Source organism: Leguminivora glycinivorella, chromosome 17 (genome assembly GCF_023078275.1).
Source record: "Leguminivora glycinivorella isolate SPB_JAAS2020 chromosome 17, LegGlyc_1.1, whole genome shotgun sequence".
Taxonomy (NCBI): Eukaryota; Metazoa; Arthropoda; class Insecta; order Lepidoptera; family Tortricidae; genus Leguminivora; species Leguminivora glycinivorella.
Window position 1 is genome coordinate 587,959 of NC_062987.1, and position 25,674 is coordinate 613,632.

General features: G+C 36.5%; 1 protein-coding gene across 1 annotated transcript in view; it reads left to right on the top strand.

Annotated features, from left to right (window-relative positions):
• Positions 1–2,034: 2,034 nt before the first annotated feature.
• LOC125235556 (connectin-like) overlaps positions 2,035–25,674 on the top strand; it is a 41,179-nt gene continuing 17,539 nt past the window's right edge. Inside the window, exon 1 of the mRNA XM_048142154.1 lies at positions 2,035–2,098. The gene's annotated coding sequence lies outside the window, so the exon portion shown is untranslated. The remainder of the gene's footprint in view (positions 2,099–25,674) is intronic.

The following is a 25,674-nucleotide window of genomic DNA, read 5'->3' on the forward strand; positions in this document are numbered from 1 at the left end:
AAGTTGTCGCTATTAAGATTTTTCTTGGAATAAGGACCTCATGTACTGATTAATGTTTTATTTGAGAATTAGTTAGGAGTCAAACAGAGCACACCTTATGTACCGCATCGGGACTTGGTGAACCATTTGGCTAAATTTATCGTACGCTCCCTTAGCGCTCGACTGCTGTCCTCAAGTACCTAGTTTATGTACTTAGTTTGATACCTAGTTTACTACATAGTGTCGATTGGAAATAAACGCCTAAGTCTGCTACACGCCACCTTTCACTACGCTCGCGCGCATGCCCCACCCCTCTACGGAATTTCATCCCCTACAATATTTTATTTCATTATGCCAAGAAAAGCCCCCCCAGAGAGATGACATCTGCCAACTAGCTGGCGAAAACTGGATGCGGATGGCAATGGACCGACAAGCGTGGAGGAATGGAGAGTCCCTATGTCCGAAGACTGGCGCTTTAGAGGCTGCTATAGATAGATAGATAGATAGATAGATAGATAGATGAAATCTAGAGGGTCATACAAAGTAAAATGAGTTTTTTTGCAAAAATTTCATTTTTGGCACAAACTTTTATCGCCGACTGTACCTTTCTTTCAACAGTCATCTACTGCTCTCCGAGACGTTTATAAAAACCCCTTACTCGATGGGGATACGACGTTTCATAACAGAGTTCCTATGACCACACCTTTCTGCTCCATCATCAGAGCAGCTTCATGATACCATAATATTGCATTGTCACGTGATTTACATATATTATGTGTGCACAACTCCATCGGAAACCGGGAAGTAGGTATTTTTTTTCTACGTTTTGACCCAAACTAACATAATTACTAACAGGGCAAGTAGAATAAAAGCTTGGTAATAAAAAAAGACGCCATAAATTATATAGTGTGGGTAAAAAGTTGGCTGCAAGAAAGGCAACGCCTGTCCCATTTAAACATTTTAAACTTACTGACAGAGCTCATGGGTGAACTAAATGACTACCGAAATTATTTCAGGATGTCCGAGGAAGTATTTTATATAACTGCTGGCTTTAGTGTCCCCTCTAATAGAAATGTAGATTTCAGAAAGTTTATTGTACGCTGAAGCTTTTAAAACTTTATTTTTATAGTCTGTGTACTTCCATAGAAAATCATGTCCTTTGAAACATTGTATAAAATCTAATACAAAATTACAAACTCGTGGCGAAACGAGCGCAAATCCATTTTTGGGTTTTAGTAGACGTTGAGGATGTCGCTGCGCAGCACGTCCGTTCGTCACCAAGGTTACGAAAAGTAGCTAGCCAAACACGTACGGATTTGCCCAGCAGATGTGCCCGGCGGGCACATCCGTCCGTGTGTGGCCAGAAATAGACACGGATTTGCCCACCGGGTACCCGTCCGGCTGCCCGTGCTCACTAGTCTCAAAACCAACGGATCGGGCAGTGCCCGCGCGTGTGTGTGTAGCGCGGATGTGCCCGCGGGATCGCACCTTAGTTAATAGCAAGGATACGTCGGCCTCGGATTTGTCCGCTGGGCAAGCCGCTTATCAGATTCGAGCCTTGCCCGGCGGACCAATCAGTACGTGTATGGCTAATCGCGGATCAGTTCCGAAGCTTGCCTGGTGGACAAATCCGTTCGTGTAAGCTGTCAGCTCGCCGGCTCGCGTGATCCACTGGCGGTTTTTCGCAGAATTTCAAGCATGCACAAACAGCCGGCGAGCAAATCCGACGGTGTTTAAGTCCGCAGACTAAATAATTAAGTTCTCCATTGGCGGTTTAGACCTTTGGCTCGCGAGTTCGTTGGCGTACCAGGATCACCTACTTTTGAACTTTCTAACAAAAAAATATAATTCTTTCAAAGGGCAATTTTCGGAGGATGGATCTGTTTCGCTTAGCTACGTCCAATTTGTACATTTTCCGTGACATCATCATCCTATCGAGTTTCAAACTCGTGGTAGCACTTTGAGGCAACCTCACAACTGAAAGCGTAACCTGGGCATATATTATTAAGGTGCAGCTACACCTTTCCTTTTAGTCGCTCCGCGGACGCCGCCGCGCTCGGTCGTGCCCGCGTCCCTGGCTCCCGTACTTGGTTATCCACGTGATTGTGAAACTCGCACGGTAAGTTTATCTTTTGTTGTATCAGATGTAAACTTCGCTGAATGTGTGCTATGTGGAAAGTTAAAAGAAGGTTTTAAATATTTAAGTCACGAAAATGACATTTTGGTAAAAAATTGGTCTGGTTTCAGGTTTCACCTTAATTATAATTATAAAATACTTAGTATCTATCTACTTTGAAACTTGGACGATATGAATAAAAAAATATGATATTTGGCTGTTTTAAGAGGGGCAATTTAATATTTGCGCATTTTCGAACTAAGCTTTGTTGACATTTGGGACAAGTGAAGACAATGGCGTTACTCTAATATACCTACTCGTTATTATTATAAGTGCAACAAAACAGAAACAAAACTGACACTCTTCAACTTTTAATTTTTTACCCACATTCCTGTAGCTGAGCGTTCGATTTTGCGTGTTTTCGTGCAAAATAAGTTCGCACTGTTTCAGTTGCCTGTTAGATATCGCTACATATATATTTTTTTACAATTAACTATGCTTTTTTTACAATTTCTTTGGCATCAAAATCTTTCCTATACCTTTAATTTTAACGAAGCAGTAAATGAATTTATATGCCTCAATTTTGACGTGTTCAAGCTTTATATAATTTTCTTAGGATGTTTTTGTGTATTTGTTTTTATCTCTTTCTTATTTTTTGTAACTTTTTTTTTTCCTGTGTATGTGTGTTGTACTGAATAAATGATTTTTTCATTCTTTCTTCTTCTACAAATGAATTCCTTTACCGTAGTGACTACGGCTGGGCCAGACCGGTTATAAGTTTAAGATATTATTTTAATTTTCATAGATATTATTTGTATATTGTTTGATATTATTTGACGACCGGTCTGGCTCAGTCGGTAGTGACCCTGCCTGCTGAGCCGCGGTCCCAGGTTCGAATCCCGGTAACACAGCACGGATATTTGTTCCTGAGTCATGGATGTTTTCTATGTATATAAGTATGTATTTATCTATTTAAGTATGTATATCGTCGCTTAGCACCTATAGTACAAGCTTTGCTTAGTTTGGGGCTAAGTTGATCTGTGTAAGATGTCCCCCAATATTTATTTATTTATTTATTTATTGTATAAATCTTTCGTGTATTTTTATAAAAAATCTTCGTAACAATATAGCATAATAATGCATTCGGTTTATTCTTCAAAGAAAATTGAATTGTATAGCATTTCTAATGGACTAATAGCCCAGCGCCGCCAGACCTTGCTCATTTTCTCAAGGATGAACTTTGGGACAATATAGAGTTCGTACCGACGTTGTCTGCATATTACCTAGTTTGCCCCGTCGGACATTTTGCTAAAAGGTTTTTTTAAAAACTAGCTTTCTCAAGATAAATTTTTATAAATGTGATAGAAAAGACTGTAAAGATTAGATAATGATCAGTAGTTTGAGAAATTAGGGTAAGTTAGAGAGACTTTCAAGCGTCTGGTAAAAGTTACGGTCTAGTAGTTTTATCCTAGAGAAAATGAGGAAGGTCTGATGGCTCTGGGCTCTTAGTCCATAATGCAAATGAAATGCTTAAAAAGGTTTAGTTTGTCTCGAAAAGTTGTGAAGGAGATAAAAACGTGCCTTGCGTACTAAACGTACTAAAAAGGAGGTTGGGCCAAAGCGGGCCAGCACGTTTGCTTGTAAAAATTTGAATCTGGTAGAAAATTTGCTAATTACCCACCTACTGCCCAGAATTTTGTTAACTTGTTTTTCTCTGTTTAAATACTGAGAATAAGAAAGATTTTTATATTTTGGGTTTCTACACTTCTTATAAAATGGAAAATTAATTTATTTGGGAAGCGCTGGTGGCGGTAAGAGCGTGCGACTTTCAACACCTTTTAATCCGGAGGTCGCGGGTTCAAATCCCGGCTCGTAATTAAAAAAAAAAAATTAAAATGACTTTATTTCGACCAACTGGGATCATACAATTTCGGTACACACATAAAATATCACAAATAATCACAATAAAATTAACAACAATAAATAACAATAAAATTTAAATTGCACAAATAAAATTAATGAGTTTTTCGGAAAAGCGACTGGCAAATATCAAATGACATTTGGCACATAATGTCATTTGATGTTTGCCAGTCGCTTTTCGGTGAAGGAAAACATCGTGAGGAAACCGGACTAATTCCAATAAGGCCTAGTTACTTTTCGGGTTGGAAGGTCAGATGGCAGTCGCTGTCGTAAAACTAGTCCCAATGTTGGGATTAGTTGTCACAGCGGACTTCAGGCTGCCACGAGCCGCGGCAAAATGCCGGGATAACGCAAGGAGGATAATGATAATGCAAATTAATTTATTTGGACACCGATAAATAAGGAATTCTGACGATTCTGTTTCCGTTCATCATCATCATCATTCCCTTGCCCTTTTCCCATTATTTGGGGTCGGCGCAGCAGATCATCTTCCTCCATTCCTCTCTATCAGCCGTCATTTCCATACTAATACCTTTCACTCTCATATCGTTGTTCACACATTCCATCCATCTTTTCTTAGGCCTTCCACTACCATTGTATCCATCCACTTTCATATTTACCACTCGTTTTATAACATTGCTTTCATCCCTCCGCATTACATGCCCATACCATGCTAATCTACTTCCTCTCAATTTCTCTGTCACTGGCGCTACTTTCAGGCTTCCTCTTATATACTCATTCCGAATCCTATCCAGTCTTGTCACACCACACATCCATCGCAACATTCTCATTTCATTCACATGCAGTCTTCTCTCATCATTCGTCTTGGTGGCCCAGCACTCACTTCCGTTCATATTTGGTTAAAATGGATGGTTAATTATAACTCAATTTAATTATTAAATGTAAATGTTTCATGTGGTGGTAATTATAAGTGCACTAGAATGATTCTTATTTAAATAAAAATAAATGTTTTAATCCATGTGGTAGTGGGTTCAAGTCTAGTGATACATAAAAAAACCGACCAAGAGCGTGTCGGGCCACGCTCAGTGTAGGGTTCCGTAGTTTTCTGTATTTTTCTCAAAAACTGTTCAACTTATCAAGTTCAAAATAATTTCCCTAGAAAGTCTTTATAAAGTTCTACTTTGGTCTAAGACCAAATTAAATTATTTCATAGGAAATATTTTAATTTGTGTTTTTTAGTAGACACACTACTATTATTTAACTATAAACTGAAATAAATGTCATATACAAAGAAAAAATGACCAAGGCCTCCAAGTGTCCGATGCTGGATTCGAACCAGCGTACTCCGTTATAGCCACGGATGCCTCAAACCACTCTGCCAACCGGTCACTTGGAGGCCTTGGTCATTTTTTCTTTGTATATGACATTTATTTCAGTTTCTACTTTGGTTCTTTTAAATTCATTATACGCGATTTAATCCGTTTCCATAGTTTTATTTCATGAGTAACTATCGCGGTAACCGAAGACAATATTTTCTACTTTGGTGTTTTTTTTTTCATATTTTTAGGGTTGCGTAGTCGTAGTCAACTAGGAACCTTTTATAGTTTCGCCATGTCTCTCCGTCTGTACGTCCGTCCGCGGATAATCTCAGTGACCGTTAGCACTAGAAAGCTGAAATTGGAAAAAAAATGTTTTGTTATGGTACCCCCCCCTGACTGATTTTTTTTTTCATTCCAACCCCAACGTGTGATATATTATTGAATAGGTATTTAAAAATGAATAAGGGTTTACTAAATCATTTTTTGATGATATTAATATTTTCGGAAATAATCGCTCCTAAAGGAAAAAAAAATGTGTGTCCCCCCCTCTAACTTTTGAACCATATGTTTTAAAATATGAAAAAAATCACAAAAGTAGAACCTTATAAAGACTTTATAGGAAAATTGTTTTGAACTTGATAGGTTCAGTAGTTTTAGAGAAAAATACGGAAAACTACGGAACCCTAAACTGAGCGTGGCCCGACACGCTCTTGGCCGGTTTTTTTTTAACTTATGGTTCAAAAGTTAGAGGGGGAGACACATTTTTTTACTTTTGGAGCGATTATTTCCGAATTAACAATATCAAAAAAATATTTTAGTAAACCCCTATAGGCTACTGTTGTGCTTTGTGATATTGGTATCTTCGGAGCATTTTTTTTTTGCCAATAAAAAAATTTTGATTGTTTTAGGGAATTTTAGGTCAATTGTACTCAGAATCACGAGTATTCTCAATCTCACTGGGAGACAAAAAGTGTCCCAGAATTTCCATACATATTTGTTACTTTCCTCTTTTGTTACCCCATACAACATGTACGGAAAATGGTAACAAAATAAGAAAAAAACGTATGGGACAATTTTTTTAACTACTAGGATTGAAAAAGCTGGTACTTAATTCTGAGTAAAAATAGCATTTTTTTTTTCAAAAATATCACACTTCATAAAAGTGGCAAAAAAAAGAATTGCTCTTCGAATAATCTGATTGCGGCTAAGTATAACAAACAGTTACACGACTTTTTTGTTACAGGTAATTTATTTGTGTTCTAATAGTATACATTTATATTTTCCCAATGTGTTGGTTTTGGTAGCTCTCAGAAAACATTCGTTATGACTTATCAATGTTTATTTATCTGTTAGTTCTGTTATACACATGTCCTCCAGTAGACGGGGCGGACCGGTTGGTTTAATTGATTCCTATTCACAGTAAATATTTTGAATGTCAGTGACGATATTCTATAGACACAAGAAATAAATATAAATCTGATACATGAAATAAAACTATGGAAACGGATTAAATCGCGTATAATGAATTTAAAATACATCCCGACGTTTCGAACTCTTTACAGCGTTCGTGGTCAACGGGTGAGTCACATTATACGCGATTTAATCCGTTTCCATAGTTTTATTTCATGAGTAACTATCGCGGTAATCGAAGACAATATTAAAATCTGATACGTTTAATTCAGTAATTACACGTAAAGGTTCTATTTTTAACAAAATTAAAATGTTGAAAAAAAAACCCCGATAGCGGACCGATTTTCATGAAACAACGGCTAAGAACATTCCCTTGTAGAATGACCATGTTTGATAACTGGTTTTGTATGAAGAAAAATAATTCGTCTTAGCTAACTGGGTTATGAAATAGGATTTTTTTTTCTTCATAGAAAACCATTATTGTTTGCAGTTCACCAAATAACGGGTAGATGAGTTAGTATGGTTAGATAGTCTCCTTCCAGGGCCCGACTTAATGCATACTTTCATTTAATAATACATATTTTCATTTTGACACTGATATTGACGTTTTCACTTAGGACTTTTTGAGCGTTTCCTTCAATGTATATTTTAAAATAATGAAATTAAAAAAAAATGAAAAATCGTTTATTGGTCACAGATATTGTGTTTGTTACAAAGTAACAAAAGGTTGGGACCTCCTATTAAGTATATCAATACTTGCAGCAGGAGACCCCGTTCTTCCAGCAGCAAGGTAGGCAGCAAACCAATACAATACTAATTAATTACGTATCAATACAATACTCGTTAAATAAGGAGCTAATGAAAAATGCAGTCACAATACGGTCATATCTATCGTTCGACATGATTTTGACATATACACGGTGAAATTTAATCAGTAAACAAGAACCAATTCTTATTCAGTAATCGATGGCGTTCACATTTATGTGGCACTCACTTATAGTAGTTTTAGTACCTACCAATTGATCTGCCATTAATTATTTAGATTTCGTTGAGTCTCTATGAACAGGTAATTACTACCTACTATGTTTGTTGATATTACCATTATTATCATTGTAAACCTCTCGCATAGGTCTCTTTAGTCATCAAAAGCGATGTCTTTCGGACATTGCACCATAAATCGTCTGAAATAGACGCTAAGGCCATATATATATATATATATATATATATATATATATATATATATACATTGTAAACCTAAGCTGATAATAATTACAAAGCTGGCTATTCAGTGAGCACTGGTAGTTACCATAATTACGTTAGCAACTTATTAGTACCTCTAGTATGTGCCATAATTCTTATACGTAATGAGTATATGTACCTAGATATTTTTCTGGCACGAACGAAGTGACACTATTTAGTGACTTCCTTCCGATATTTAGTTTATCGATAACTAATTAAGTTACCATTTGTCATTAATTATTATAAATATGTCGTTTATTGCCGTGGCACTGAATCTTGAGTAGTTTCATAATTATGCTCTGCTTGCCCAGTTTAGGGAATATACGCTTGAATTGATGTGTATATAACATTAATGTTTTATACAAATGTCTCAATTTGAAAATAAATAGACAATAATAATAAAACGAACCATATTTTACATAATTTATTGCATTATTATTCAAGATTTTAGAGATTATTATTATTGGTAATTAATAACCTTAGGTATGTAAGGCTATTTATCGATAAAAATTGTCGATGTTTTTCTTTCGTAAAAACACTTACACCTTGACGTTCGCGTCAGAAAAATCCGTTGCACCTGGCCGCAGTAAAGTTATTAAGAGCGTTATAACATTTCGGAGTCGGGCGAAATTAGGTATTTTACCCGCCGCGCGAGCCCAATATGCCGACCCTTTCTAGCACGTCTTATTACTCGCTCGCACAACAATAATGGGCAAAACAATCTTGATCCTTCCTATGGAATTTTGATAACGACCACAATCTACTATCTCGATATAAACTTTTAATTTCTAATAAACATTATTTTGTACGAAAATACTAGAATATAGCGCAAAATAATATTAATTATGTTAAAATTTATTTAAAAATTTAAAGTAATAATTATAAACTATGATTATATTTAAGTAGATCCCATCCCAAATATTTGCTTTTGTTATATGATAAGTATTAGAGTATAGTACGTACGACGTTTTTCAGTACAGATGACCCTCCGAAGTTTCGACCTGGCATATAATGAACCACTTCTCGCACTAGTGCGTAAAAAAAACACCATCTGTACTGAAATAGTACATTACGATACAAGTGCGTAAAAAAGGAAGTTCGAAACGAGTGGCGATAAATTAAAACACGACCGAAGGGAGTGTTTTAAATCGACACGAGTTACGAATTTCCTTTTTGCACGTGTATCGTACGACGTTTTTCAGTACAGATGAGCCTCCGAAGTTTCGACCTGTTATATGTATAATGAACCACTTCTCGAACTAGTGCGTAAAAAAACGACCATCTGTACTGAAAAAGTATATATTCACGGTGGTCACCAGGTACTAATGAACCATGTGACTAAACGACTTCGTGTTTATGCTCGTTGGGTTCGTCTCAACAAGACCTTTGATAAAAGGTGGTACTTAGGGTCTGATGATGGAGCCAGATGGTGGTCACCAATACCAATGAACCATATGACTAACCACTTCGTGTTTTTTTTATGTTATTCACATATGCGAGTTGATTTTTTGGTGACCACCATCTGGCTCCATTATAGCTCCATAGACCCTGAGTACCACCTCTTGTCAAAGATCTTATTGAGACGATCCCATTGAGCCTATACATGAAGTGGTTTAGTCATATGGTTCATTGGTACTGGTGACCACCATCTGGCTCCATCATCAGACCCTGAGTACCACCTCCTGTCAAAGGTATTGTTGAGACGAACCCAATGACCCCAAACACGAAGTGGTATAGTCATGGTTCATTGGTACTGGTGACCACCATCTGGCTCCATCATCAGACCCTGAGTACCACCTCTTGTCAAAGTTCTTGTTGAGACGAACCCAACGAGCCTAAACACGAGGTGGTTTACTTACATGGTTCACTGGTACTGGTGACCACCATCTGTCTCCATCATCAGACCCTGAGTACCACCTCTTGTCAAAGGTCTTGTTGAGACGAGTCCAACGAGCCTACATACGAAGTGGCTCAGTTCCATGGTTCATTGGTACTGGTGACCACCATCTGTCTCCATCATCAGACCCTGAGTACCACCTCCTGTCAAAGGTATTGTTGAGACGAACCCAATGACCCCAAACACGAAGTGGTATAGTCATATGGTTCATTGGTACTGGTGATCACCATCTGGCTCCATCATCAGACCCTGAGTACCACCTCTTGTCAAAGGTCTTGTTGAGACGAACCCAACGAGCCTAAACACGAGGTGGTTTACTTACATGGTTCACTGGTACTGGTGACCACCTTCTGGCTCCATCATCAGATCCCGAGTACCATCTTGATGTGTCTTATCATCTTGACCGTATTGTAATTTTCACATATTTATCATCATAACGTTGTAATATACTCGTACTTTAACATTCAAACATAACAAAATATTACAAAAGCAAATATTTACGGATCTAGGATCAAATTCGTTGGTCGCTGTTTACACACACACAATGCGAGGATAGCCCGTGTATAAACAAGGTGTCCGACCCACACAACGATAAATATTCTCGACGTTCGCGATGAAAACTCGGAGAGCGAAGCGACATACGTCTGACCTCCACGAGCTCCGACGCGGCACTGAAATCGCAGACGTCCGTCGCCGGTAAAATAGCGACAGGAAGGCTAGTTTTCAAAAAATTGGCAAAAAATCATTATAAAATATTATAACGACAACTGGATAACAGAAATTTAAGCAGATTGTGCAGATTATTTATATACTAAAATAACTTCGATAACATGTAGATTTTCGGAGAAATGATCACTTGTTTCGATGTATTTTCAAGACAAAATTGAGTTCGTTTTACTCTCAATTTCTCAATTTCAAAGGATTAAATGATAAATATTGTTTAATGGGCCTAAAGTACAAGATATTAGGAACTTAAAGTTACCGCATTTATGAGAGTGAGCTTATCAAATTGTACATAATAAGAGCTCCGAAATCAGTGCTTCACGCGGTTTTTCCTAAACGAGCATCAGAAAAAAAAATCATTACCAATTGAATAAGCTTTTTCTTTCATATGTTTTTTGTTTAACCTACGGTTAATAACATGTTTTAACTGAAACAAGTACTTTTACTGTCTTTTAGTATGGGTAAAGTGTACAATTTTATCGTTGAATATTGCGAATTTTACAATATATCGCCATTTTTTGTCATAGCGCTCTTAAGTGTATTTAGTGTATGGCCTGAGTGGACGCTTGGAGCGGAGCGTACGGCGGGGCGTGCAGCGCGGTGGGTGAGCGTGCGTCCACCCTATGCACCTAATAATGTATTGAAATTTAATTTCTATAGAGTACCTAGTCTGTTAATTCCTGTTATTTAATGCATGTTTATAGTTTATAGTATAAGTATCAACTAGATATGAATAAATAGATATGAATATGAATATGAATATCAACTCATATTATCTACGTACCAAGTGTTACTCTCGTACAATTACATGCCTAGTTTTTTTTAACTAAACAATATTAAATTTCATTTGTTCGTTGAGGTACGTACTAATTCAAAGACGTTAGCTTAAAATTCTTATGGAATTCGAGGGAAAGCTCTACTTTTATTCAATAGTTACTTGAAAAATCGGAAGCAGTATGTTGAAATAAAAAGCATTACAAATGAAGAAGAAATAACTGTAAATTCAGAATTGAGAGGAGTTACCAGAGGCGTACCACAAGGTTCCGTATTGGGCCCATTACTATTTATAATTTTCACTAACGATCTTTTTAGCTACACGTCCCGGAATGTGTCTGTCCCGGAATGTGGTGGTTTAAAGATAGTATCATATGCCGATGACACAAATGCTATATTGTCAGATAATAACATAGCAAACCTTAATATTAAGATTAATGTAGCACTTGATGCTTTTGATACATGGTTTAGTGTGAACAAATTAAAGCTTAATTTGGAGAAAACGCACCTCATGCTTTTCAAAACGAACTCGAAGTTAAGTGATATTCTCCATGTAAGAATGAATGGTAGTGAAATTCATCAAGTAAACGGTGTTAAGTTTTTAGGAATACACATTGACTCACAACTTAATTGGAAAGATGAGCTTCAGGATATAGGAAGCAGTATATGCTCAGCCTGCTATGCTATACGTGGCTATACGGTGTTTAAGGGAAGAAATAGAAGTGCGACATCTTAAAATGGTGTATCATTCATTGGTAGAATCCAAATTGAGATATAGCATTCGTTTCTGGGGAAATGGGTTTAAAAACAATTTTAATAGAGCTTTTATCTTACAAAAAGGGCAATAAGAACAATGACGCGCACCCCTCAGTAGGTTTCTTGTAGAGAGCTTTTTATTAAGCTAAGAATACTTACACTACCTAGTTTGTATGTACTCGTACTCCTTACGTCATTTGTTAAGAATTTGCATGAAACTGAGGAGGATAGACAGGTTCGTTTATCAACACGTAAGAAAAATTTTTGTAACACTTTTTTTCCGAATTTACAAGTGGCTAAACACTCTGTGCGCTACCAAGCAGTGGATTTGTACAATAGGTTACCTTGCGAACTAAAGGAAATACAAGACTATCGTGTTTTCAAGAATTCCCTCAAAATGTTTTTACTAAAAGGCTGCTTTTATAATATTAATGACATATTTAAAGACCCTAGTTCTATTTATTAATCTGACATTGCATAATTTTTTTTTTCTCTTTTTGACTCTATGTATCGGTATATTCTCTAATTTTGACTTATATTGACTTATATTCTCTAATTCTCTAATTTTATCTTTTGCTACACCTCAAGGGGTTTCATGTGCTGTACTGTATATTATGTATAGACTGTATAGTGTGTGAATGCTAATAAAGCAATGAAATGAAATACAACTACGGGTATTTATTTCATACATAATATTTATTTAGAGATTTCCGTTCCTATTACCATCTTACTCTAACAAATATCTACTTTTGCAGCAAGTAGGTCAGAAATCACTGTATGTTACATTACATACATTGTATGCAACAACGCATTTCGCTCTCAGTCCGCGTCACTGCAAAGCAAACACAAACAATGCCCGCGAATGAGTTAACACCAACCAATTGAACCACCCAACCACCAACCAATTCATTCCAAAATTCTCTGTATTGAAATCAAAACGAACGATCGAGAATGTCGCTTTAAACTATTCTATAATAAAAACAGTGAGTGGAGATCCTCCGCGCGGTAGAAGTGAAACTTCATAACATAACTTCAATTAAAAGCATTTTGTCAAGTGACCATCACGTTTTTGCGTTTAGTCTTTTTACTGGCTTTAAATATTTTCCCCTCACTAGCTCGGAAACACGTGTTTTGTTCTTTAATACCAGCGGGTAAAAACGCATTTTATCCACTAGTGGGTAAAGTAGTTTGACCTTGAATAAAGTCAAATTAACTGCTTTAAAATTGGTAAAAGTAGGTGAATCTAGAGGTAGTAATAAAAATGATTTACCACCTGTGGAACTACTGGAAGCAGTGATAAACGCATTTTTTGCGTTGTAGTTTCCTCACTATAGTGAGGGGAAAAGTTTTGTGTTACACTCAGGTGAAAATGTATATTACTTCTCGTGTGTTAAAATACAACTTTGCCCCCTTGTATATAAAATAACTATTACATGGCTATTTGCTCAAATTATTTTGCACTCGATCTAAATATAAAACACGCTCACACGGGCCGCTAGTTCTGTCACTGACTGAGTCGCGTTGAGCGTAACGACACTGATAGAATGTTACGCGCTGTCAGTTGGAAGTCGCATTAGTAGTTTCACTTAAAAAAAAATCGCTGACAGTGCTCCGCCTGTCGACGTAGATACTGTCACTGAAAATACACGCCTATACGGGTATCCTTTCTGCGGCAGTAGTTCGGCTGTGGACGTAGTGTCAGCGAGTGAGTTAAATGTAATTTAGATTGACGTAGCATGAATACATGTACTTACGCCGAAATGCAGAATTAGTCTCAAGCTATATTTTTTCCAGACCATCACAGGTGATCCAAAAATACGTTGACAAACGTTTGTATAATTATTTTCTGTCTGTGTATAACGTTTGTATAATGTCCTTACACTAATGATTGTCTTACAAATTAAAATGTGAAACCTTAATAGTTTTTGACCAAATCGAACCGTCTTCAAAATATCTTCCTTTGGCTTTGAAGTACAAACGCAAATTAACAAAACAAAAAATTAACGATATGCCGCTGCACTGCACCTCTAGTATGACTTTCGTCTAACTGTAGTGAGGTCACAATCATAGCAGCGTCATACACTCGCACATAGATAGATAACCTTTAAAGATCATTAAATTAACATTAAGATATGCTATCAAGAGTATCAAGCACAATTATAAACCTTTGGAATAAGAGTATATCCCATCTGAAATGGATACCATGATAAAACCCACATTAGTCGATAATTAGATATTACCCTAGTATATAAACCCGATGTGTCTTCAAATAAATGTGCAGTTTATCCCCGAGGATTGACGTCATTTACTCCAGGAAGTATAACACCTACATTTCATAACTTATTGCACTTATAGCTTGTAAAATATCATAATTTTTGTAATCAATAAACGAGCTAGGGTTTTAAGATTTATTAAAAACTATAATTTATAGTTTTAAGTCAAGTAAATTTACGTAAGTATGCTGGAACGTATCGAGCCTATGAATCTGGAAAAATAGTACATTACGATACAAGTGCGTAAAAAATGAAGTTCGAAACGAGTGGCGATAAATTAAAACACGACCGAAAGGAGTGTTTTAAATCGACACGAGTTACGAATTTCCTTTTAGCACGTGTATCGTACGACGTTTTTCAGTACGGATGAGCCTCCGAAGTTTCGACCTAGCATATAATGAACCACTTCTCGCACTAGTGCGTTTAAAAAACACCATCTGTACTGAAAATGTCTTTACATAATTGGTCTTCATTTCACACCTTGCGAAATGGACATGAATGCAGTTGAAATATCCATAGTGAATGTAAAAATATACAATAGATATAGGCCCATAAAATATTTTCGGTAACTTCGATATTTTAGTTTATTTCAACATTTCCCTATTTTTGTCAACGTAATTTTGGGCCACCCTGTATTATTAGGTATAAGATTAGCTCATAGGTTTTTATTTTGAAGTACTAAATATTTAAATTGTTACGTTGGTTAAGTAAGTGCCTTAATTTACGGCACCACGGACTTTGACAAATTACATTTTATAGCTACTGTTATGCTATGATGTGTTGATCAATTATGAAATTTATGTAACGTATTTGTTTGTCAGTCACGTGTTAGTAACTTAGAATTTTTAGAGTTGAAACTGTAATGTATTATTAGAAAACGTAATTATAGAGTAAAAATAACCCGAAAATAAGGCACACTGCCACGTGCCACCACACAGTGATACATTTAGGAAAATAATTCTGTCTAAATATGGATATTCTATTTTCATATCGAGTTAATTACAGTTCTTTAAAAAAATTGGTTTATTTTAATATTATGACTAAAGTACGTTTAATTTTAATAGCAGCCTTTAAAAAAAGATACCTACAGCAATTTAACTAATAATCAGAGATCGGCAGGGGTGAGCCATTTAGACGTCACTTATGTCAAGTGTAGACATTAATATAGATACACCTTAGAAAGAAATATTAAAATAAAAGAAAATAAAACTTTATTAATTATAATTAAACTAAAATGTCAATGCCTTATGTACAAAACGAGTAGATACTAAGTTTTCTTATTTATTCTAAATTTTCTTCATTATTGTAATAAACAACTATAAGTTTTTCTATATTTTCAATTTTCAACGCATTTCTTCTTGAGTTTAAGATCCACTTATAGATAGAAAAAGATCTTTAATGGTTTTAAAAAATGGTTTTGTTGCCGTCAAATGTCATGTCGGGTTCATTTTGAACCACTTTAGGACTGTTATTGCTTTTATATTCGGCATACTCAAAATCGGAATAATCTATTTTTAATTATATTATTAATTATTTATTCGCTTACTTAAAATTAAGGGGCTGCTGATAAAATAACACAACAGAATAATAGAATATTGACATTGTCATGATATTTCACTCAGTTGAATATGGCATCCTTAAACAGATTTATTGCCTAACTAAAGAGGTTTGATATCGTATCATATTACTTGATTAACTTTAAGAGTAGCATATATATTATCTAAAGAGGTTTGCTAAAAAAGCTTGCGATAAATTTAATTTGTTAATAGCGACGTAAATATCGTAGCGGAAAGGCAGCCTAAATAAAATATTTTTTTAGCTATCAAATTACACCACATATCGAATGACAAGGCATGTCCATATTGTGCAAACTCTGAAAACAGCTCACCCCCGCCGAGCTCTGCTAATAATTATACCTACTTATAGATATTTTTTGGCAGGAACGTCAAGTTGTTAGTGCTTGACAAAACAAAAACATCGACAATTCTTTTATCGATATATAGCCTTACATAAGGTTATTAATTACCCCCAATAATAATCTCTAAAATCTTAAATGATCATCATCATCAACTTAGCCGTTTTCCCATATCCTATGGTTTGGGGTCGGCTCTAAAATCTTGAATTATCATGTAAGAAATTATGTAAACTATTAAAATATGGTTCCTTTTCTTATTATTGTTCATTTGTGCTTAAACATGTGACATTTGTATAAAACATAAATTCAAGCCTGTTTTCCCTAAACGGGGTAGGCAGAGCACATGCAACTAATACTCAAAATATAATAATTAATGACATATTATGATGTAAGTTATCGATGAAGGAATTCACTAGTGTCACTTCGTTACTAATACTACGTGTACTAATAATGAACCAATATTGTCTTCGGTTAGCGCGGAAGAGATTATCGCGTATTATAATGAATTTATAATATGTACCTACATCCCGACGTTTCGAACTCTTTACAGCATTCGTAGTCAACGGGTGGCTGAGAGAAATTACGATGTGCAAAACTACACACGTACGAGAAAACTAAATTAACCATAAATAATACAAATCTTCAAAACCAGTTAACACAAGACCATAAACTAGTTATAATACAATACTATAAAAAACTAATTTTTAATACAGTTGCTCAAAAAGTGCCCGTTTTTTGGCTGTTTAGCGTGCGAGAAGTTGGTTTTTCGCACTCGTGCGTAAAAAGTATGCGTTCCATTTTACGACTACATACCGAGCTGTTTTAATATTAGTATATTTTACTAAGACAATAAAACTATTAACATACTGTTTAAAACATTGATATTTCATATGTAATTGTTTATTTTTAGTTATACTAAACATAATTTATAAAATGGTTTATACTTTGAAAAAGTAGCTCATAATGAGTCGTGTAAACAGAGCGTGAAATGAAACGAAACGTATCGTCTGTCATTTAAAGTAGTGGCGTCTTACCAACTTAATGCAAGCACGATCAACCTTAACATGTTACGCGATTTGTCATAATTATTTTATGTTATTTGCAATACTTCGAGGCATAAATGGTCGATTGAATTAAAATGTAGGTATATATTTAACAATCGTCCCAAATCGTAAATGTTTGTTTTTATGGCACACAATGAAATAAATAAATTGTGTTGGATGGATAGAAAAATCGAAAATATGAACGCAATATATATAATGTGTGCTAGGAACGCGCCTCTTTTATTTATATATTTGATCGCCAGTGTCTGAGGGCTGCGATAACTATACAGTATTGTTATGTCCTAACTTGTCTTATGTAAATAAAGTGTTTACAAACATACATACATACGCGCCAGCGCGAAGCTGAAGTGTCGTTTAACTAGTAGGTAAGTCACAAACAACAACCTCGACCGCTTCCACCAGTCTGTTGAACCTTTGAACATTGGCTTAATATTTATTAAATGTATGAACACATATAATCACGCCTGTATCCCATAAAGGCAGTAGGCAGAGCACATGAACTACTAAGGTTCGGTGCCACTCTTGACTTGGCAAAAAGGGGTTGAAAGAAATCCAAAATGTGACATTGCAGTGACAGGTTGCCAGCCTCTCGCCTACGCCACAATTTAACCCATATCCCACAGTCGATTTCTACGACACCCACGGGAAGAAAGGGGGTGGTGAAATTCGTAACCCGTCACCACACGGGGCCATGCATGCGGGGTCATGTGTTCATGCATGTTACAAATTAATTAAATACAGAAAGCATTGACTTTTCTATTGTTTTTCATTAAATCCGAAATGACGTAGCTGACCGACATTCTTGGATATTTTTACCCGTTTCGTGCACAAGAAATGTTATTTTTACCCCATTGTCAAACCATGCAAGCCCCTTAGTATATTAATCAACCATTTTTACCCCAACAAAGGGTGTTTCACTATGGTTTTAACTAATTATGAGGTCAGATGCGTGAGGCACATGTAGCTGCGAGTTACAGTCGAGTTCAGAAATATGTGTACATTTTTTTCACTTTATTGCATAGAGTTAAGGTGAAGAAATGTACACATATTTATGAACTCGACTGTACATACCTCGAATTTAGGGGAAAGAAAGTATAGGTAGGTGTGTCGTTCGTCAAATAAAATATTTTTCCCCTCACTAGCTCGGAAACACGTGATTTGTCCTTTAATACCAGCGGGTAAAAACGCATTTTATCCACTAGTGGGTAAAGTAATTTGACCTTGAATAAAGTCAAATTAACTGCTTTAAAATTGATAAAAGTAGGTGAATCTAGTAATAAAGATGATTTACCACCTGTGGAACTACTGGAAGCAGTGATAAACGCATTTCTTTGCGTTGTAGTTTCCTCGCTATAGTGAGGGGAAAAGTTTTGTGTTACACTCGGGTGCAAATGTATTTTACTTCTCGTGTGTTAAAAAACTCGCAAGTTCAGGATTCTATTCTCGAACCACTCGCTTCGCTCGTGGTTCAACTATAGATTCCTTTCACTTGCTCGTTTTTCAATTCCACACTCGGCGTTAAAATACAACTTTGCCCCCTTGTATAACAAATAACTATTACACCATGCAACCCGAGGGTTAACCCACCATTTTATATGGAATTTCACAGGTGCAAGTGGGTCTTAGGTACCTTATTATTGGGTATTTAAGTAGGGTATTACATTTTTCTTGTTTGGATCATGAGATCATATGTGGTGGGTTCAGTGTTGCACATTGCAATGCATTTTTTTGTTAGAAAGTTGTACAGCAATACGGGTTGGGGTCTTTTTTACATACATCTTCGAATTCAGTCGTGCAATAGTTATTTGTTATACAAGGGGGCAAAGTTGTATTTTAACGCCGAGTGTGGAATTGAAAAACGAGCAAGTGAAAGGATTCTATAGTTGAACCACGAGCGAAGCGAGTGGTTCGAGAATAGAATCCTGAACTTGCGAGTTTTTTAACACACGAGAAGTAAAATACATTTGCACCCGAGTGTAACACAAAACTTTTCCCCTCACTATAGCGAGGAAACTACAACGCAAAAAATGCGTTTATCACTGCTTCCAGTACCTAGTTCCACAGGTGGTAAATCATCTTTATTACTAGATTCACCTACTTTTATCACTTTTAAAGCAGTTAATTTGACTTTATTCAAGGTCAAATGACTAAAGTCAAATTACTTTACCCACTAGTGGATAAAATGCGTTTTTACCCGCTGGTATTAAAGGACAAAACACGTGTTTCCGAGCTAGTGAGGGGAAAAGGTAATTAGGTAACCTACGTATACGAAAGAATTCAAAATTGTTTGAATATTTTCTCAGGATGTTTTTCTTTACCGAAAAGTTAGTAGGAAATAGCAAATGATATTTCCTACATCAATTCCAAAAGTCTCGGGATAGGAACCCTCCATACCCGGATTGAAAGTCGGGCGTCATGTTTCATCGGCCACCGTGGTTAAAGGTCCTAAAAATCCTATCAATATGCGTACCTAATTTAAATTCAATCAGAACACTGGAGCCACACTCGCGGCATATCTGCGTTGCATATCATTTGAACAATTCCGCTAAATGTCAATATGTCCAACCAAATTCGTCCCGCATACAAATAACAGTCATATTTATACTTACGTCCTAACTCGTATCGCTATGCTATGCGGTCTGCGTAAAATGCAAATTCAACTGCGATTCAAAATGTCGTATGTCTCACGTCATTTGTATGGCACTTGTGACGTTCTGAAAGGTGTAGATTGTAATAGTCTCCCGGTTTGCAATGTGGTAAACAAATGAGTATGTCATGTTTGATGTTGTATTGGAAGACAAACTTGGAACCGGGGCGCTATTCTGAATTCTGGCAATATTAATCAAAATGGATTAGTATTTATTCGTAATAGGTACCTACCGACGACGTACCTTCATGAATGAAGTAGGTACTCGCTCACGATTCCAATATTCGACTGGTATGTAGATTAAGTATGTATGTTTGATAAACGAAAATATTAAACCTTGTTTTTTAAGCTTTAATTTAAGCTAAAATTATTACAAGCTTTTATTCAACTTGCCGTGTTAGTATGTTAGTGTGCGTCAAAACGTAGAAGATAAATTTGACCCACTTCCCGCTTTCCAATTGAGCTGAAATTTTGCACACATATTATGTAAATCACGTGACAATACAATATTATGGTATCATGGAGCAAGCTGATCTGATGATGGAGCAGAAAAGTGGTCATAGGAACTCTGTTATGAAACGTCGTATCGAGTAAGGGGTTTTTAGAAACGTCTCGGAGAGCTGTAGATGACTGTTGAGAGAAAGGTAGAGTCGGCGATAAAAGCTTGTGCCAAAAAATTTTTTTTTGCAAAAAACCTTATTGGTTTTAGGCACGTGCAAAACTATGGAGTTTTTCATGATTTAGGTAAGTACCTGACAACAGCCACTGTTTGATAAAACTCACTTTAACTCCCGCTTATATTGCCAAAAAGGTAGGCAGAGCTGCTCAGGTTCCAGTGCCACAGTTGAACGCAAACAAAATCGTGACATTGGGAGGGGGATAGAGTGGCGAAATTCTTAATCCGTCACGAGGGGGGCCCTATTTATTCATAAAATCATGGAATACTTTATTTATATTTATAAAAACTAGTGATAACAGAGTAAACAGATTATAAAAACAAAACAAATGATTCACATCTTCGCATTCATTAGTTGAAGTTGGGAATGGCTGCTCCGTTATCAAAACCCAACAGTTTCGCTGCAGATTTTTTATGACGTGTGCCTCGTATGCACATGCTGGACTGCTGGTGGCTCGAATTACAGCAGTGCATATCCTTGTAGCCCTATTTTGTAGGCATGCGAGTTTCTTTCTTCCTAAAATAGCTACGGCGAGAGTGACCACACCGGTAAATCATCTGTTTTGATTTCCGCAGAATTTCCGCAAATACAAATTATAGGTACGAGTATATGTTTGTTTCAATATGGCAATGGAATTTTTACGATATTTATTATTGAAAAGTCAGATTTCTCCAATTACTGTACCCGGAGAGTTTTCCTGCTTTTATTCGATGTATTCTTGAACGTATATCGTTTGGTACTGGCACGTTTGTGTAACCTTGTTTTGTAAATGTTGTTACTTGTAATTCCACGAGACTCATATACGGTTCAACGTGACGGGCATTCTAATTTAGAAAATTCGAGACAAACGGCTTTCGGAGACGAATTAAAATGAATATTGATAGGTAATATAATAAAACCTGATCAAAATCATTACAAAACATATCGTATAATAACTTTTCTAAAATAATGTGTCATGTAAGTACAATTAAATACGCAACATACTACAGGCACACCTCGGACACTGGCGATCAAATAGTTATATGAAAGAGGCGCGTTCCTAGCACACAGTCTAAGCTCGTGTAGATGAACGCGTAAAATGCTTATATGAGTGAAATATGACAGGTCGACTGTTCGCATTTTTGACAGGCGGTAACAGTGAGGTAACCGAGAGGGGGTGGGCGGCACTTCCAGCGGGGAGCGGGAGTGGCCATACTGTACGATTGTACTCTTTATTATACTGTGCTACAGGCGAATGTTCTGTTATTGTTACGATGTTAGTATCTACGATATTTAAGGTACTTTCCCTTCTATACTCTTGGGACGGCCTGTATACTTAAGACGCAACAGTAAATCTTTATACAAAGTTTACAAACGCTCTCGACTGTTTCCTCCTTGATTTTTCAACACAGAATCTTACCTTCTTTCGATACTTAGAGCCTTTATACGTGCCTAACAATGAACTACGAGACTATGTCGCAAAGAAAGGTGAATTTAGACTAGCTTATTTTTACGCATAGGTCTCGGCAAATACCATAATACTCAATACTATATTTTGTGCTTCAAAAATGAGGACGCGTGAGCTAATCCGATCGTATACTCGTGAATGGTAATCTGAACCCGCCCTAAAGTGCTTTCCAGGTCTGAGATCGCTTTAAGACGAGGCATTGTATACTGGGTGCTCGCGAGGAACCCGTATAACTTTAACATCGTATTCTTGATCTTATTTTAAGACTAAAATGTCATATAAACTTCTTCTTATCGTTACTGAGTAGAAAAGGCCTGTTTAACGGCGTTGATGCGCCATTATGGGGCATAGTCTCCATTACATACCCTTAACCTGGATAGAATGACATAGGTAGTCAAAATCAAATTCATATTGGTTATAAATAATAAAACCATAAGGAGATTTGTATTCATATAGACCTCAATGCTCTGTAACGCAACAGGTAATGAGAATTATCATCAATTATTAATAAACACATACGAAAAGAAACATTGCAAAAGGATTTTTTTATTTATTTAATATTTACTTGAAATTATTCGCTTCAACTAACTATGACTCACGCCGTATAATTAAGTCTTCCACAAAGTAACTTTTACTTCATTTGAATCGTACTCAAAACGTACAAAACTTACCGCATTATGGTCAGAGCAAAGCGTGTCGATTTTAAGGCTTCTGCGCGGTTAATTATTTCCAGCTCGAGCGGGAATGCCACTAGTGCGGGTCTCTTGTTATAGGACTAATTTAGTTGTGAGAGCTTCTATTATTGTAATATAAGCACATAACTACCACTTCTAGCCAGGCCCCGGTACCCGAGTGGCATTTCTCAGACGCGAAACGAAAACGAAACGCCGCGAAAGATAGTCTGGCTCTGTCGCGCCAATACGCAAGCGCGATAGAGATAGATATCTACTAGCGTTTCGTTTCGTGTGCGTTTCGTGAGCGTTTGTGCCATTCGCCTACGCACCCAGGGCTCGGATACCGGTTAAATTTTGAAACCGTTATCATGTACTTGCGGCAAAACCTTTAAATTTCGTTTTCGCGCGAAAATCCGCTATTTTTAAACCGGTTTTTAGGGGAACGCTTTCATAAAGGTTTCGCTCGATTAACCGGTTTAGAACAAAATAATCCAGTTTATTCCGCAGCATGATAGATAATAATACTGTTCTAACCAAACAAAAAAGTCGCTGCGTGAACGACGTATTTACGCGGCGCCGGTGCGTCTCGCCGCTCGTCAAAGAAACCGGTTTATTTCGGTTAAAATAAAGTTCTCATAACGTTCGCGTTCTTTGCAAAGTTCGAAATAAAATCGAAACAAACCGGTTTTAACCGGTAAAAAATAAACTTGCTTCTAGCCTTCAGATCTAGCGTTCAAGCCAACTCAAAGTCACCACACACACAACGTGTTACACCATCCACTGAAAACCTGAAAACAGTGTGTTCAGAATCAAGAGTAAAATCGATTAGGCTATAATTTAATGCAGATTGTTTTTTCTATTCAGTTTTTATTTTTTGCGTGCCCGGTCTAAAAGTTACAAACGCAACAGTCACTGTATCATTGATAGAGGATAGCATAGGTATCTACTTGGTACTGTTTTAATACTGGCTGTTCTTTTTATTAAAGATTGAATTGTCAAAAGTTCGCTCTTCTCAAAAGCCAGCTCAGTGATAAGTTTCAATTTTGCATGGCAAAAATACGACAGTGCAGTTTCTATTACTACAAAGTGATTGTCAGTTGCCAATATCACTACCGTATTTCAGGCAATAAGGGCTGTTTTTCTTATAATTTGTAACAAACTATAGCCTTACCGACTTTTGTTCCAGCCCAGTTTGTCTGCCAGTGACTGACAATTGATAAGATACCTAAAGCCTATCCTTGCAATAAGGATTACGAACAGTAATCTGTGTGGACCATGATGATACACTAATACGTCACATATACTACGTAATCAACGAACGTAGAGTTACTAATCAACTAGAATTTCGAAAATAAAAGAAACAGCAATAATTATCTTTGGAAATAATACACCGATTTAAGAATAAATTCTCTAGACTAACTCTAAATAATAAAAATCTGTTGGGGTGTCTGAGTTTTTCAGTGGCTGATGTAACACGTGTATATTAATATTTCATAAATGTTTCCAGAAGGTTAGGGAGAGAAGCTCTCCCTACATGAAACTGCTCCACTTCCAGTGCTACTTAGGGGATTGAAAGTAGGTAAGGTCAGTTGGGGTAATAGTAACTACGGGACACTTGTAACTAATCGAAATATCTTCAATATTTTACATCATTTACTGTAGTTCCATATAAACTTCTTAAATTAACTTCTAACGGCATCGATTGCAGACGTTTCTGCTACTTAATCAGAAGTTAAAAATTTAGCATGGTTAGCGCATCGTAACTGGTGAATTTCCAATATGACCGGAACTCCTTTAATTGCGATGGAGGCGACTTCGACTATTTGGTAGTTTTAATTGCCCCCCCCCCCCCATATTTTATATGAAAATCAACAACACTAGTGATGTACTCGATTCGAGGTTTTGTATCGATATTAATACCTCATTTAGTGACTGGCCCTGGAAAGGGCTAAGAGTATATTTTATTGAACGTCGTTGTGTATTATCGATTATTTTAAGCATTTAGTCCCTTATTGGTCTGATTATGAACAGAGATTAACGAAGAAAGTATATGAAAAAAGAGTGGAAGGGTCAGTTGGAAGTGGAAGACCTAGGCGAACTTTTCTTGTTCAAATCGGGGAAATATTGCAAAAAGGCCAGGTCAGAAGTACTCGAAACCGACGAGCGTGTATGAGAAACGTTATGAAAGTGCGTGAAGCGAAAGTGGTTTGTCAGGATCGTAGTAAATGGAAATCCGTGATCTCTGCCTACCCCTCTAGGAAAAAGGCGTGATTGTATGTATGTATGTATGTATGTATGTATGTATGAACAGAGAATAAGGTGTGCGTGGGTACACGGTATGCACCTATAGACACAGTATCGACAGATTTCTAATAGGCACGATTCCCATCACTACTTAGTATGGAGACCAGTTTTAATTACCCCGCTGACATATTGTAAGTATTTTTTTACACAAACCGACAGACATACATAAAAGTGAGTGTTTAAGTTAGGTTCCTTACGTTTTGACAAACCACATGATATCCGGTTTACCAGAGTAGGTTCACCGTAACGAAACTTATTATCAATAGTTGGAATTCTCCCTCGGCAGGGTAATTATAACTATTTCTGCTATCTCATATAAAAATCGTATTTTTAAGTATACGGAATGTATATTTTTGGATGAGAGCCAGATGAAATAAAACCAAGATACCTGATCTACAGTGTGAAGGCAATCAATTGTCATTAAAATTACCGTTGATAGTAGTTTTAAGCAGTCAAAGTTGTACTTTATGTTTTAGTAGTCGCAGTTCCCCCGCTTGACCTTATACGAAATTGTAATATTGCAATGACAGATTGCTAGCCTGCTACTTAATTGAATCCTACAGCGAGTACACAGTTTCA